Below are 16,322 nucleotides of genomic sequence, written 5' to 3' on the forward strand. Positions count from 1 at the left end.
CTCATCCCTTCACTGCCACAGGAAGCATTAGGGTTGGAATCTCTCCTCCTGAGAGGAGGAACTGGGGCTTCCCTGGCCCTTGGCAGTGCCTGTGGTGCCCCAGAGCTGCCCCAGGGCTGCAGCTGGGTTTTCCCACCTTGGCAATTCCCGTGATTCCTCTTGGATTGTGGCAAAGCAGAGCCTCTGCACTTTGAATCATTTTGCATTTTGTGCAGACCTGCTCCCTCAACAAAATTGTACATTACTGCACCATGACTATTCCTGGAACACACATTGCCCTGGATTAAAGTGCAGCCCTCTGTTTTTCCCACTTTATTGTCATGGAATAGCAATAGCACTATAGGGAGTTCCAAGACTTATTATTTCACATACACTAACCTTCAGTTTCAATTAAAGACTAAAATCTGAACCACCTACATTAATAACTTGCTTCCATTCTATTTTTATTTTTAAAGCCTCCCTTATATCTGTGCCTCTAATTATACCTTCTGGAGAAGCTCCCCAGACTGGTAATGAAGTGTTCACCAGACATTGAGAAAGCAGAGATCAGCTCAGAGCTGCTGGCAAGTCTCTTGTGCTCTGCTTACAAGGGATGACTCACTCCTGGCATTTCAATTTCCTCATTTGCCAAAACCAGCCTTGCCCAAACTCAAGCAGGCAGAACGTTCAGTGGCCATGTCAGGTTTGATGGCACAGGCTTCATTTCTCCTTTTGCCTTCATTTCTGCTTTTGCCTTCATTTCTCCTTTTGCCTTCATTTCTGCTTTTGCCTTCATTCCTCCTTTTGCCTTTCTTGCCCAAGCTGACCAGCTGGTACCTTCTCCCAGGGTGGATGGCTGTGCTTCAGACAGCTCTCAGCTCCCCTTTTGGTCTCACAGAGGCAAACCTGCTGTGGCTTAGGGAGGATGGATGGATGGATGGATGGATGGATGGATGGATGGATGGATGGATGGATGGATGGATGGATGGATGGATGGGTGGATGGATTGGAAATTTAGTCCCAACCCCAGCAAGATTTTTCCCAAAAGGTCTCATGACAGATCACTAAGGAAATCACAGCATCATTAAGGTTAGAAAAAACCTCTAGGATCAAGTCCAACCATTAATCCAAAATACTTACACCAAGCCAGGGTTGGAGCAGTGAGGCTTTGGACTCTGCACCAAACACTCCAGAAAGCTTCTCTTGCCTGCAGGAGCCTGGGTTTGAGTCTGTAGGTTTAGATATTCAGCTGTTTGCTAAAAAATTAAAAATTGCCTGTGTTACCCATGTCTATTAAATCCAAACTGGGAAGCTTTCCAGATGTAGATCATTTCTTGTGCCTAAGCTGACCCCATTAGCCTTGGCTGATGAAACTTTCTCTCTGTGTTTACTTGGGGTTTTGTGTCCCAGTTCATGCAGCCCCTCAGAAGAAGGGCATGCAGGGCTGATTTAAAAGGAAAACCCCACTCCTCCTGCTCTGCCACCCCTCTCAAGGCACGACCTTCAGCCCTCTCCCCTCCCTGTGGCTCTGAACAGGCTTTTTGTGGGATTTCTCAGCTTGCTGAGCTGCCTCGGGAGCTGCTGCCTTTGTTCTGCCCATGGATCTCTCCCAGCAGCCTTAGGAAATGCTGATTTTGTCCTATATAAGCAATCCACATGTATCTTTGTAATCTTCCTCAGCACTGAAAGATTTAGAGTGTCTTCAGACATTAAAAGTCCTTTGAGTTGAACATCCAGCCCTAAGTGTGTCAGCTCTCAGTTTGGGCCCATCCAAAGGCACAGGAAAGTGCTGCTCTCACAAAGCCTGCAGCCTACAAGGCCACAGCTCCACTTTCTTATCTGAAATACACAGCTAAATATGAAGAATTTGTTTCTTTTTTTTTTTTTTTTTTTTTTTTTTTTTTTTTTTTTCTCGATTATTTTTAGGCATAAAGAAAAAACTACCACTAAGAAATAGCTTTTTGATGAGGCTGAGGGCCAGGAACCAGCTGGATAGTCCATCATAATTGTATCAGCATTGTCAGAAAACTACTGCTGGTTGGTCTCATATATTTGCAGCTAATTCTAGATTTTAATTTTGGTTGTATTTTAAGTTAGGCTAAAATTTTTATTTTTCTGGAGCAAACATTGCAAGAAAGTTCTAGTTTATTATTTATTAAATTGGAAGCCAATTAACTTTTCTTCCAGCAACAAAACCATTCATTGAAACCTCTTTAAATACATTTTTAAAAAGAAAAACCCTGTCCCACTGTGGCTGGATGAGCTGGGATTAACAGGGATGATTTTCTGAAGTTCAGCTCTGCAGACAGAACAGATTTACCTGCTGCAGCTCTGAGCTGCCTCCAGTGCCATCTGTGTCCCTCTTGCCTGGTGGCAGTGGCACATTGCCCTGTCCCTGTGCCCAGGGGAGCCCTGAGGAGCCCAGAGGTGTTCCTGTCTGCAGGTTACAACCCAATAATCTGCTTGGTGAAGTTCCTTTCAGCTTTTTGATCCAGGAGCCTTCAATCTTCCTCCTCCTGTGAGGAAGGAAAACACTGACCCTGCCATGAAATACAATTTTGTTGGGTCTTTTCCTTTGCAAAGGGCAACTGTGTGGGCAAAGCTCTCAAACGAGGCTTTTAGAGAGAGAATGAGAAGCAGCCATTCACCCTCTCCTGGAACCACAGCTACTGAGCTCAAAGTGAGGCTCCTTAAGAAAATAGAAATGTTTTTGCCTTGTAAAGCAGAGTGGAACTTTGCAATGCTCTGCCCCAGAAGGTGCTTGATACTGAGTCCATTCAGATTTCAAAGACAGTCATGGATGAAAAATGTACCCAGGCTTATTAACTTCTGAGCTGCTCCCATGGCTGGGGACTCACTGAGCTGGAAGTTCTTGGGCACAGGGGAGTATCAGAATGTGATTAAACTGCAGAGTGTGCAGTCTAAGTGACCTTGGGCAGCATCTCAGTGCTCACAGTCAGATCAGCCTGGGGCTGGAGCAATTTGCTCAGGGCTGTCCAGGGAGATCCTGAAACCCTCAGAGCTGAAGGTCTCACAGCTGCCCCGGGGCTCTCTTCCAGTGCTGTGTCATCCTCAGAGGAAAAAAGGAATTTTCAGTCAGGAATTCCCTGTCCTAGCCTGGCTCCTGTCCCATCCCCATCCTCAGCACCTCCTCCCAGGTGCCCCAAAGCTGCTGCTGCCTCCAGGCCAAACAGCCCCAATTTCTTTCCCTCCTGTCCCATTCCCTGGGCGCTCTGTGAGAGGTGGGGTCTGCTGGACAATGCTGACCTTGCCAAGCTGAGATATTCTCAGGAGCTGCTGCTTTAGCAAGACTTTTATTCTGAGAGCCCATATCAGAAACAAAGGTCAAGAACTTTGAATTTTTGTTACTTTAAAAAAAAAAAATTAAAGTTCTTAGTTCTTGTCGGGATCTTTGGTGATTTTTGAGTATGTGTGTGGTTTTGTTTGGGTTTTTTTTGTTGTTGTTTTTTGGTTGGTTTTGGGGGTTTTTTTCCTGGTTTGCTGTTTCAATAATAATAGATGGTGAAGTTGAGTACTGCTCTGATATTTTGTGCATGGATTTTCAAATCACCAAGCTGAAGTGTGTCCCCATGGTGTGGTATTGGGGAAGATGAAACAGGAAAGCCTTATAAATATGATTGTCTGGCAAAAGATTTTGAGAATATGGAAACTATAAGCGAGATTGAAGTGAAAGCAAACTTTGAGATCCTTTAGTTACTGAACAACTGGAAAACAATGGCATGACCAGCTGAAGATGACCCCTTTTGATGAAACAACACCCTCTGCTTGCAGACAGGCCCAAGGGTCAGAGCAGGCCCTGCCAGCTTGGCAGAAGGGGCACAAAGAGGAGTTTTTAGGGTTTAAAATGTAACACAGTATGGTAATGTAATGATTCTTATAGGCTGTATGTAAATGCTGTAGGATTTGTATCTTGTACTGGATTGGTTAGTGAGAATCAGAATATTCAACTCAGAGGATGATTTATTACATTGTAACAAGAACTTCGCACTCTTGCTTTTACGTCTTAGCTCTTAGCTCTTGCCTCTTTTACTCTCTTACCCTTTTACTCTCTCACCCTCTCACCCTCTCTCCCCCTCTCTTCTCTCGGGCCTGCTCTGAGCTGTGGCTGCAGCTCCCAGCAGGGCCCTGCACCCAGGCCCTGTGCAATAAACCCCAAATCCCAGCAGGGCCCTGCACCCAGGCCCTGTGCAATAAACCCCAAATCCCAGCAGGGCCCTGCACCCAGGCCCTGTGCAATAAACCCCAAATCCCAGCAGGGCCCTGCACCCAGGCCCTTGGCAATAAAGCCCAAATCCCAGCAGGGCCCTGCACCCAGGCCCTGTGCAATAAACCCCAAATCCCAGCAGGGCCCTGCACCCAGGCCCTGTGCAATAAACCCCAAATCCCAGCAGGGCCCTGCACCCAGGCCCTGTGCAATAAACCCCAAATCCCAGCAGGGCCCTGCACCCAGGCCCTTTGCAATAAACCCCAAATCCCAGCAGGGCCCTGCACCCAGGCCCTTTGCAATAAACCCCAAATCCCAGCAGGGCCCTGCACCCAGGCCCTGTGCAATAAACCCCAAGTTCCAGACCTGGCTGCAGAGACCTCTGCTCCCCATCAATCCTACAGTGTGGTCCCTGCTCAGGGTGTTCTCTGGTGATCCACAACACAAATAGACAACAAATTGTTTCATAACCTGCTGTTCTATTTCCAGATATTTGCATGGGAAAGGGACTTATTGCTTTAGACAAACTGCTGTTCAAGAAGCTTATGGTTAGAATTCATTATAATATTTCAATGATTTCTACTCCTATAGAATTGTGCACTTTATATAAGAATTGCTTTGAAAGTGTTTTTATTTTGAATTTTATGACAAGTAGAATAAACATCACAGTAATATATTCTAATTGTGTTATTAATTATGCCCTAAAAAAGTTCTGATATGTAGACTAGAGTCAAAATTTGGTATGCACTTTATATTTAATTCCCAAAATCATTTCTTGTAGTATGTACTGTTGGTAGCTGCTTTCTGCAGAGGAGAATTGAAATGGGATAAACACACAGGACTGCTCCTGTATTAATTATTCTGGCATAGTATCAGGATTTCTGGCATTGTTTCAAACCATTTCTGCACATAAAAGAATAATAACAGAAATTTCCATGGTTCAACCCTGTACCTGCAAACTTTTCAAGATGCTGCCCTTGGTTGAACTGCTCAGTATCTCAAATTTCAGTTTGAAATGGGAACATTTCACTGCAGCTTCCCCATTTCTGGGGGTTTAACAGCAGAGGCTTGCTAGGAGCTGTCCTAATTGCTTTTGTTGGTCTGGAAGGTCATTTAAGTTCCTTAAGTATGCCTTTAATATGCATAACCAAAGAGAGCTGTGCAGCTATGAATAGAAAAGAGCTGCAATAGCTGATGCATTGAAGAAAGCTGGTGTGCAGAGGTTTTTGGGATTATTCTGGCACCTCCCTGCATTCCCAAGGTCAGCAGTTCCCAGCGTGGCTGGCACCCAGCAGGCTCTGGGATGAGCAGCAGCTGCTGGCAGCAGGCAGAGCTGGCAAAGGCCACTCGAGGGGGTTTGTGTCTGTAAGAGTGTGTTGTGTTGTGCTGTGTTGTGTTGTTTTGTGCTGCTCTGGGAGCACAGAGCCTGCTGTGTACAGGCTGGAGCTGCTGCTGGCACCCCCAGCTCTGCTGCACAAGGGTTGGTTTGTGGAGGAAAGTGCAGCAGGGCCTGGAGAGGTCTCAGAGTTTGGTTGTTAATTGCAGCCCTGAGATGTGCAGGGTGTCTCTGTGTCGGCCCGCGTGTCCGAAGAACGAGTCAGAGCTTGTCAGTTTTTGGTCTTGAGGTTGTTTATTAATTCTTATCTATACAATTTTATTTCTGCCCAGCCGAGGTCTGTTCAGCAGGGCAGCCACAGGCACTCTGACCACCCTCAGGGCAGTGTTGTCCTTTTATACTACAAACTACCTATAAGATATTTACTCTTAATTCCCAATACCCATCACCTATGTTAGACAGTGCACTTCTACTCTAAACCAATCCCAAAGTGCCAGCATCACTGCTGAAAATGGAGACCAAGAAGAAGAAGAAGAAAGGCTGGACACACCCAAGTTCCTCATTCTTGTCCCCAAAACCCCCATACCAAAAATCCTAAAATCTACCTTTTCACCCTGTATTAATTGTATTATTACACTATTCAAACCTTTGTGACTTTCAGGTCCTCATACAAAGCTGGTAACTTGCTCCAGGGGTCATAATCAAATCCCCAGGTGCTCTGGGCTGTGTGCCAGGGTCTCTGAGCCCCCAACGGGGTCCTGGCAAATCTGGACACCTGGAGAGGATGGAGGGTTGGTTTTTCATTTGCTCTTCATTCATCAAAATAATCTGCCTGGAGACATTTGGGGTTGCTCAGCCTGGAGCAAAGGAGGCTCAGGGGGTCCCTGGTGGCTCTGCACAGCTCCTGACAGGAGGGGACAGCCGGGGGGGATCGGGCTCTGCTCCCAGGGAACAGGGACAGGAGCAGAGGGAACGGCCTCAGGGTGTGCCAGTGGGAGTTCAGGTTGGATGTCAGGAAACATTTCTTCACTGAGAGAGGAGTTAGACATTGGCACAGGGCAGTGGTGGAATCCTCATCCTTGGAGGAGCTCAAGAAAGGAGCAGACGTTGCCCTGGCTAAATAGGCATGGGGGGTTTTGGTCTTGGAGGTCTCTTCCTGCCCTCCTAATTCTGTATTGGAAGCTCCAGAGAACCAGCACTGACATCTACATGCTTGGTTTAGAACAAAACTTACTATTAAAGTTGTATTAAAATTATTATTAAACTGAAGAGTTCTGGTGGAAAAAAATAATCCTATGTCAGGTAGTGCTGGGAGTTGTGGTTTGCATGAAAACTTTATCCCAATCATAAATTGCATTGTAAAAATGAACAAAAGTTGGGGAAGAGCAAGAGGATTGGCAAAGGGAATCCTCTACCAGAGTGGGAAACCCAAAAATATTCCAAGAGTTACCACTATCCACAGTTCTGCATAATTTTGAGCCAAAAGGGTGTTAGTGAATTTAAATAATTTTTTAAAGGGTGTCAATGAATTTAAATTTTTTGAAGGGTGTTAGTGAATTTAAATATTTTTTTTTAAATGTATTAGTGTGTAGGGGGGAAATGCTGGTGGAAAGAAACTTTGAGAGTGAAATGCCTTTAGATTAGAGCTGTGCTCAGCATGAGCTGTGTGACCATGTTCACAGGGGTTCTTGGATGAGGGAAGAGATGAGGATCTGACTCCATGGTTCAGAAGGCTTGATTTATTATTTTATGATATATATTACATTAAAACTATACTAAAAGAATAGAAGAAAGGATTTCATCAGAAGGCTGGCTAAGAATAGAATAGGAAAGAATGATAACAAAGGTTTGTGGCTCGGCTCTCTGTCCAAGCCAGCTGACTGTGATTGGCCATTAATTACAAACATCTAGCATGGGCCAATCAAAGATCTGCCTGTTCCATTCCACAGCAGCAGATAATCATTGTTTACATTTTGTTCCTGAGGCCTCCCAGCTTCTCAGGAGGAAAAATCCTAAAGAAAAGGATTTTTCACAAAAGATGTCTGCGACAGGGCTGCTGCTGCTGCCTCCCCGGTCCCTGGAGCCCAGGCTGAGTTCAGTGTGTGGGACCCAGGGGCAGGGACAGGAGATACTGGGGTGTTTGTGGGCTGGGATGTGGGCTGGGATGTGGGGTGGGCTCAGGGGGAGCTGTTTGGGTGGATGGCTCAGAGCAGAGGGTTTGCTGTGGGTTTGTTGTTGCAGCTCTGGCAGCACGTGCTCAGGCACATGTTTGTTTGGATTCTCGTGTTCAGCTGACTCATCTCAAACCACTCTGCATGCAGGAGAATGCAGGGACTGAGAGCACACATTGAATATCGGTGCTTTTGAGTGTTTTAGGCAATAAAAGTGGGGTTTTAAAATTTCTGTTGTCTTAGAACTGTCCAAAATTTCCTGTCTAAAATCTGCCATAATTCTGCAGATTCAGCTGCGCAGTGTCAGTCCCCTGCTTTATCTGCAGGTAACAGATGAGGAGAATATTCCAGATGCTTTTCCACATGCAGCTGCTCCAGAGGTTTTCCTGCCCATCACACAGGTTCTCTCTGTGTGTTCTCTATGTATTATTGACAGGGCTTTTTCTCCCAGGAAATCCCCTTTGGATATCCCATTGCTCTCCTTCTGTGAGTAACAGCTTCAGGTGCAGCCTTGCACTGAGGTGTTCTGCTCCTGCATTCCTGCAGTTCTGAATTCATTCCCCATTGCCCAGAGCAGCTGTGGCTGCCCCTGGGTCCCTGCAGGTGTCCAGGGCCACACTGGAGCCACCTGGGACACTGGGAAGTGCCACTGCCCACGAGGACAGTGGGTGGGCTTTAGGGTCCCTCCCAACCCAAACCATCCTGTGATTCTGGGATTATCCCACTGAAAAGTTCTTATTTGAAATTACTGGCTCAGTGACCCAGCATCAGCAAACAGCACCAAACTGGTGTCACTCCACGTGACCAGTTCAGAAAATCCTTTTGCTGACCTTCCTGTAAGATTAAAAGACATTTTACAAACAAATATAGCAAATGCCTGACTTAGAGGAGCCCCTTGGGGAACCAGGTGACTCCAGACCTCAGCTGGGGTTTCTCTATCTCATCCTCATGTTCTCCTTTAAGCCTGTAGTGAATTTACATTTCAGCACTGAATCCATGTAATACCCATCTGGGGTTAGGTTTGTATTTACCCTGTGGAGAGAGGTGACACTGGTGTCTGTATTAACATATTGACAGATTTATTGACATCAGTTGTCTTCAGTCTTGCCTGTTTAATTAATAAAATTGATCTGCTGAACATCTAGCTAATAATTCTGGCACAAATATTCCAGCTAGTCTTGTTACTAAAATGGAAATTCAGCCTCTTATTGTGGAATCTGCCATGAGTCTGGTTGCCAAAATAATTTAATGATCCTTAATTTGTGGTTTTTGCTTCATCTAAAATGCTTAAGCTGGATTTTATTACAACAATTAAGGACAAAATAGTTAAAATGCCTTCACAGAAAATAAATGCAAAGGAATAATCATAAAATCCCAGCTTATTTTTATGTAGAAAAGATGAAACAAATAAATTTAATGTCAGCGCGTTATGTAAGACCCATTGAACAGCAGCTGCAGTCAGAGTTTAAAGCTAGGAATAAAATACATGATTAATGTGCACCAAGGATGGAGGAAACACTTCTGAACTTCTTTTATCTTTTATTTGCAGCCCAGTTGGCTGCTTTTCTGGCTTAGCTAATTGTTGGGTAAATGACTTTGTCACTCTGGGTTAGGTTAGAAAAACACATTAAAGGACAAAGCCACCTGCAGGGTCAGTGACACGTGGGATGCTGGGCTGGAGGCTGCTTCCCTCACCTCTCTGCAGTGATTAATGATCACACTGCCCATTAATTCCCTAATGCTTGGGAAGCCTCTGCTGGTGGCAGAGATGGCTCCACTCAGAGACCAGACCAGCAGCAGGTGTTAATTGCATCCTGCTCATTAAGGTTTGCTCTGTGCTGGCCCTTCTTTGGGGCTGTATCTGCATCACCTCCCAGCTGAAAGGTCCATGCAGGAGCATCCATCCTGGATTTTGCAGCTCCATTGTCCTGAGGATGAAGGAATGCATCTCAACAAATGCATCTCAACAAGTATTTTGTACTTCTGCGATGAATAGGGGAAGAAATATAGATCAAATTAACCCAAGTTTGTGATGGTGTTCACAGGGGTTCTTGGATTGGGGAAGAGACGAGGATCTGACTCCATGTTTCAGAAGGCTTGATTTATTATTTTATGATATATATTACATTAAAACTATACTAAAAGAATAGAAGAAAGGATTTCATCAGAAGGCTGGCTAAGAATAGAAAAGAAAGAATGATAACAAGGGCAGCTGTCTCGGACTCTCTGTCTGAGCCAGCTGACTGTGATTGGCCATTAATTAGAAACATCCAACATGGACCAATCACAGATGCACCTGTTGCATTCCACAGCAGCAGATAGCCATTGTTTACATTTTGTTTCTGAGGCCCCTCTCAGCTTCTCAGGAGGAAAAATCCTAAGGAAAAGATTTTTTATAAAAGTTGTCTGCAACACAAGTTATATAATACAGTTATAAGTTATATATAATTAAAAGCCTTTCCCAGGCTTGCAGCATCAGGTTTGTTTCCCAGTTCCCCATTGCAGTGGGGACTCCATGCAGATTATTTATTGCTGGTTTTTCAGCAGCCCAAACCCCTCCTGGCTCCTTGTCCCTGCTGTTCCCAGCCTGTTCCAGGGATTCCTGCTGCTGCTGCTGCTGGCACTGCCTGTGTCTGAAACAGTCCAGGCCTGGGCTTTTCCTCAGTATTTTGTTGTTCAGTCATGCACAAGCTGTAAATTTATAGACTTCTTTATTTGTTCTCTGTTCGTGGCATTTTCATGGAATCCCAGGCTGGTTTGGGTTGGAAAGGACCTTAAAACCCATCTTGTTCCATTTCCTGCCGCTGCCAGGGAACCAAATATCCCAGAGAAAACAAATCTGTGGGATGCCTTTAAGTCTAGGACAGTTAAGGTGTTACCCAGTGAAGGGTCAGGGGTGTACTCAGGGCCTGCAGAATGTGAAGGTTTAACATTTTACCTTAAAATGTACCAATTTCTTACTTGAGCGTTCAGGTTTCCTTAAAGAGGTGATCCTTTCTCCAGAGTGACATGTTTGAGGAGCTTGGATGACCAGAACAGGGCAAAACTACACAAACCAGAGGTGCCAAAAGGGGAATTGAGGGCTGTCACATAAAATCTAAACAGAGAAATTTTTAAGGTGATCAATTTATTACAAAGCATTTTAGCATTTTCAGTGGAAGTTTGTTTTAGGACTGACTGAAGACTGCAAAATTATTTGAATTTGGGTGGGAAAGACTTTTACTTTTCAAAGGCTTCCTTTTAAAAGCAGTTGTTCTGCATGGTGGGAGGAAATATAAATACTTGTTTAAAGCCTTGTTTTAGCAGAGTTCTTAAAAGGAAGTTGTTACTTGGGGCTCAGGTTGTTTAGCAGGAAACAAATGGTGTTTTAATAGTAATGTCAGGGTAGAAGTTGAAAAAGGATTTATTGTCAGTGATAACACAGAGATTTTTCCGCAACTCTGACTGCTGCCAGCATTGTTTAATACTTGCAAGGGATTTTTTTGTGTGTGTAATGAGAGACAGTAAAATTCATTCAGCAGCCACTGAAATGATGCTTAGCTGAGACCTCATTTTGGTCAAGGAGTAGGTTTAATAACCACTTCTAACTATACTAAGGGTAAATGGAAAGCATGTAAGATACAAGATACAATAGAGAAATGCATTTAGCATCTATATAAAGCTCAGAACATACAGGGACAAAATTATTGCAGAGGAAATTCAACACAAGCAAATGTGAATCAACTCATCAGTAACAACCAAGCTGAAAATTAGAAGCAGCTTCCAGTGAAAGCTTTGGGGCATCTTGCTAAAATAAACAGTAGGGAAAAAATAATTCAGAGGCTTCAGACAGAACTACAAACGCTCATGAGAAACATCTCAAAATGTGATTGAAAATGAAAATACTGAAAATGAAAATACTGTGCTCTGGCCTGAGACGTTCCTGGCAGTTCTACAGCTGTTTATTTTGCTTTGAGCTTCAATATTTTACCAGTGCAGCAATGGCCAGGGGATGTTCCATGGGGGCACACGTGGCTGCAGGGAAGGGAGCACAGGGCTGGGTCCTTCCCATCACATTCCTGCCATCAGCAGCTCTGCTGCAGCCCTTGGGCTTCTCTCCCTTACTCCGAGACACATTTTGTGCATTAGAGTACAAGTGCCCAGAGGAATGAGCAGTGTGTAATTACATAACTGGGGCTCAGGGGGCTGGAAGCAGCCGTGGTGAGGAGTGCTCTGGATCCTGTGGCAGCCTTGTTGCTCAGGAGCTGCACGGAGCTCCACAGGCCCAGGATTTCAGGCCTGGAGCCATGGAATGGTTTGGGCTGGAGTGTCGCAGACATCGTTTATGAAAAATCCTTTCCTTAGAATTTTTCCTCCTGAGAAGCTGAGAGAGGCCTCAGGAACAGAATGTAAACATTGATTATCTGCTGCTGTGGAATGCAACAGGTGCATCTGTGATTGGCTCATGTGGTTGTTTCTAATTAATGGCCAATCACAGTCAGCTGGCTCAGACAGAGAGTCCGAGACAGCTGCCCTTGTTATCATTCTTTCTTTTCTATTCTTAGCCAGCCTTCTGATGAAATCCTTTCTTCTATTCTTTTAGTATAGTTTTAATGTAATATATATCATAAAATAATAAATCAAGCCTTCTGAAACATGGAGTCAGATCCTCATCTCTTCCCTCATCCAAGAACCTTCCCTCATCCAAGAACACCATCACACTGGAGGGGACATTAAATCCCATCCAGTCCCACCCCTTGCCAGGCAGGGACACCTTTCAGCAGCCCAGCTTGCTCCAACACACAGCTCAGCCTCAGGTGGAGAGTGAATGAGGGGGAGTTTTTAGGTTGTAATGGAAGTTTTTCTGTAAAAATGGTCTCAGCTCCCAGGTTTCTCTGTGAATCCCATGGTGCTGAGCTTTGTGTGTGTGTGTGACACGTGAGGGGAACGTTCATGAAGCCACTTCTGCTTCTGAACAAAATAACAACCTCTGGGGCTGTGTCAGGAGCAGGCAGGGTGAGGTTTTATTTGGGGTTTAGTGGGGAGGAGCTGAGCATCCATCCTGTGTTTGAGTAGAGGGTCTGAGATCTCCTGAGCAGGGACAGGGCTGTGTCTTTGTCCCCTGTGGCCTCACCCAGAATTCCAACCACAAACTGCCTTTGGTTTTCTAGAATCAATCAATAGCCAAGCCTCCCAATCCAGCATGTTCATAATAAACAGGAAAACGCAAAAACTGGTAACAAATGGCTTTGCTTTTGAGTCTGTCTCAAAACCTTGAAGATAAATTCAGGCCCTCATTTGAAACACACAATGTTTGACTTTGCTCAGGTGATTGTTTATTCCTCGCAGCCATGGACAGAAGAGGAATCTCAGCAGAGAAAACTGGGTTTTGGGGACAGCCAGTTCTGTGGCTGGGCAGGTCGCTGATGCTGGCAGGGATCAGTGTTCAGAGCACTCAGAACCACTGGGCATTTATTGGGACAGCCTGGCTGTGCTGGGCCCTGTGGAGCTCTTCCCAGGCTCTGCAGTGGGATCAGAGCCCTTGTCTTTAGTGCTTGTGGCTTGTGCAGTGGTTGGGATAATGACTTGGGCATTTTATGTCCAGTTCCTTTCACACAGTGACATCAAGTGACTGTACCAGAGCCTTGCTGAGCTGGCTTTGTAGTGCTGGGGAGGACTCAGCCCCAGTGTCCCCAGTTCTGCCCTACTTACTGCATTTTTTGATAAAGAAAAGCCTTTTTTAAAGTTAAAAGCTAAGGCTAAACAGCCTGTGCAGTTACTAACTCCTCACTTTGTAGTATTCAATCAATTGTGGAACATTTGAGTTCATTCTGCTAAGACGCAGCCGTGGGCAGGCTTTATCCCACACTTACTCATCAGCCCAGCTCCCATTGTTCCAGGGGAGAGCTGAGGGAGACTGAGCTTGGCTAAACCAGTGTTTAACAGAAATCATGCAAATGACTCTGTTATCTTGAATAGAACTGTGGAGTTTAGGTGAGTTTAGAGCCAGATAGTTTTTTCTTCAGTTATTTTATCCAGACACATCAAACCAAAGCCAAGAACTGAACTGAAAGCTTGTCCCAAACACAAGCAACAATGCCATGCACTGAAAAGCTTCCTGTTACCCTGTCCTCCTTGAACTGGATTGATTATCACCCAGGGAGCCCCTTTCTGTATACCTGGGTAAGTCATTCCTCACTTTTCATTTGACCTGTGCGCTGTCAGACGTCTGCAGAAACTGGAATTAACAGCAGAAGAATGCACCAAGCTGCCAGGCCTGTTTATTCTCTTCCTCATATGCTGCTGGTGATTGAGGTACTTGACCTTGCAGTGCTTGGAAAGCTGTTTTATGGGATTCTTTATGGAATGGTGTTGTTTCCTTAGCAGGCATTCATCATTTATGTGATGTATTGGTGGCTGTGATGTCCAAGTTCAGGACACACAAGCACCTTTTAAAACTGTACTTTTCCAGCACTCTGTGTTTGGTATCTGCTAAAAATGAAGCAGTATTTGAATCATTATAAAGCTTCCTTGGAAGGCAAGACGCCTTTAGGCTGTGCAGCAGAAAAAAGCCACTCATCTAAATCTGTATTTCTCTGAATTCCCTTAATTTGTGCAAAAGAGAATTCAACTTTGAAAGCTGACAGGTACCTGTGATCATGTCAGTGCCTCCCAGGGTCTCATATCTATGTTCAAGGTATGGCTGCTGCAATCCAGCTCTCCAGTGTGGCGTGGAGACACTGTGCTCTGGAGCCTGACCTGTTCCATGAGCCCGTGGGGCTGGAGTTATAGGATCAAACTCCCAGGGAAGGATTTGGGAACTGCACCAACAGAGATATTTGGGGATGGGCACATGTCCTGGTTTAGGACAAATTAGGGGAAATCTCCAAACGGGAGCCCCCCAAACAAAACAAACCTCCAACCACCCCTCCCCCAACACCGGGTTCGGGAAGGAATTTCTCGGAGGAGCAAAGTGGAAAACAAAACCTATTTATTTACAAGTAACAAAAGAACACTCCCCAACACAAGAAAAGGAAAGAAACAGACTGTGTATGGTGAGGGCTTCAAGCTTCTCTTGCAAGCTCCAGGTGTCCTGGACGTCTCAGGTCAGGTCCGGAACCGGTCCAGTATCTTCAGGGGAGGGTAAGAAAGAGGGAACAAAAGAAAAGAAAAAAAACAGCGCAAAAAGCAGAAAGCAAGCAAGCAAAGCGGCTAGCCAAGCCAAGCAGCTAAAAGCCAAAAGCCAAAAAGGCCTGGTCAAACACTCCCCCCCTCTCTTCCCCGCCCCACCGCAGCAAGACGGCCGGGGTGGGGGGGGAAGAGAGAAGAGGCACAGCTGCCAGACACAACACACGATATTGGGATAAAGGCTGTCAACCCACGACAGCACACCAGGCTGGATTCTATTGTAAATCAAAGGTGACTCCGAATGAAGGGAGAGAATGATGAGGAGGACTCCATGGATATCAGAATAATTTATTATACTATATTATATACATTTCATCTAAACTGAATCTGCCCAGCACTCCACTCTGCTCACACTGCCCAGAATCTCGTGGCTGTCACCAGCCCACAGTCCCACACACACACCTGGCCCTGACAGGCCAAGGAGACAAAACACCATCACTGTGGGTAAACAATCTCCATATTGCATTCTACTGTGGCACAAACGCAGGCACAGCAAGTGATAAGAATTGTGTTTTCCCTTTCTCTGAGGTTCAGAGAATGTGAATCTCAGAAATCCTTGGGAAGAATTGTGCCTTGCTTTTCTCTGTGAAGAGAAATGTGGTGATAGGATTCCCTGGAGCTCGCTCTGCTGGGTGGGGCAGCACCACATCAAGTGGGTATTTATGGAGTTTTCTTAGGAGAAATCCTGCTGGAGCACCTGTTGGTGCTGGATCCAAGCCCTACATGCCACTTATGTGGGAGAATGAGGAATTTTGGGGCCTTTGCTTCCCCTCTGGTTTCTTAGTGCATTCCATGGCACCAGCACATGCTGATGTGACTTGAGGCTGCTCTGAGAATTCTACAAATTATCATCAAATTTACTTTTGTAAACCAAAGTGCACCTCTGCTAGGCAGAACCATGGAATCAGGGCATGGTTTGGGTTGGAAGGGACCTCAAAAATCACCATATTCCACCCCTGCCATGGCAGGGACACCTCCCACTGTCCCAGGCTGCTCCCAGCCCTGTCCAGCCTGGCCTTGGGCACTGCCAGGGATCCAGGGGCAGCCACAGCTGCTCTGGGCACCCTGTGCCAGGGCCTGCCCACCCTCACAGGGAGGAATTCCTAATTCCCAATATCCCATCTATCCCTTCTGTCTGTCACTTCGAAGCCATTCCCCCATGTCCTATTGCTCCAGGCCCTTTAAAACAGTTCATCTTCCTTGCTGGCTCCTTCAGGTACAGTGAGGCTGCAGTTAGGTCACCCTAATTCATTTGCAGATTGGTTTGGACCAAAGATCTCCTGCCTCCCCGATTTTTTATTTTTGTTTTTAAAGTTTTGCAGCATCTTTGGCAGTTCCTGCTCCCCTGGAGCCCTGGGAGCTGTGTGGGTGCATCGGGAGGATTTGGCCGCCCCCCGTCCCTCTGGAAATGGGACAAGTGGCCATGGAGCTGATCACTTGACCA

The 16,322-nt window shown here is 45.6% G+C and overlaps 1 protein-coding gene across 3 annotated transcripts in view; it reads left to right on the plus strand.

Moving 5' to 3' along the window:
• IQSEC1 (IQ motif and Sec7 domain ArfGEF 1) overlaps nucleotides 1-16,322 on the plus strand; it is a 301,086-nt gene that overhangs the window by 109,437 nt on the left and 175,327 nt on the right. The window lies entirely within an intron of this gene.

This window comes from Melospiza georgiana, chromosome 11 (assembly GCF_028018845.1).
Source record: "Melospiza georgiana isolate bMelGeo1 chromosome 11, bMelGeo1.pri, whole genome shotgun sequence".
Lineage (NCBI taxonomy): Eukaryota > Metazoa > Chordata > Aves > Passeriformes > Passerellidae > Melospiza > Melospiza georgiana.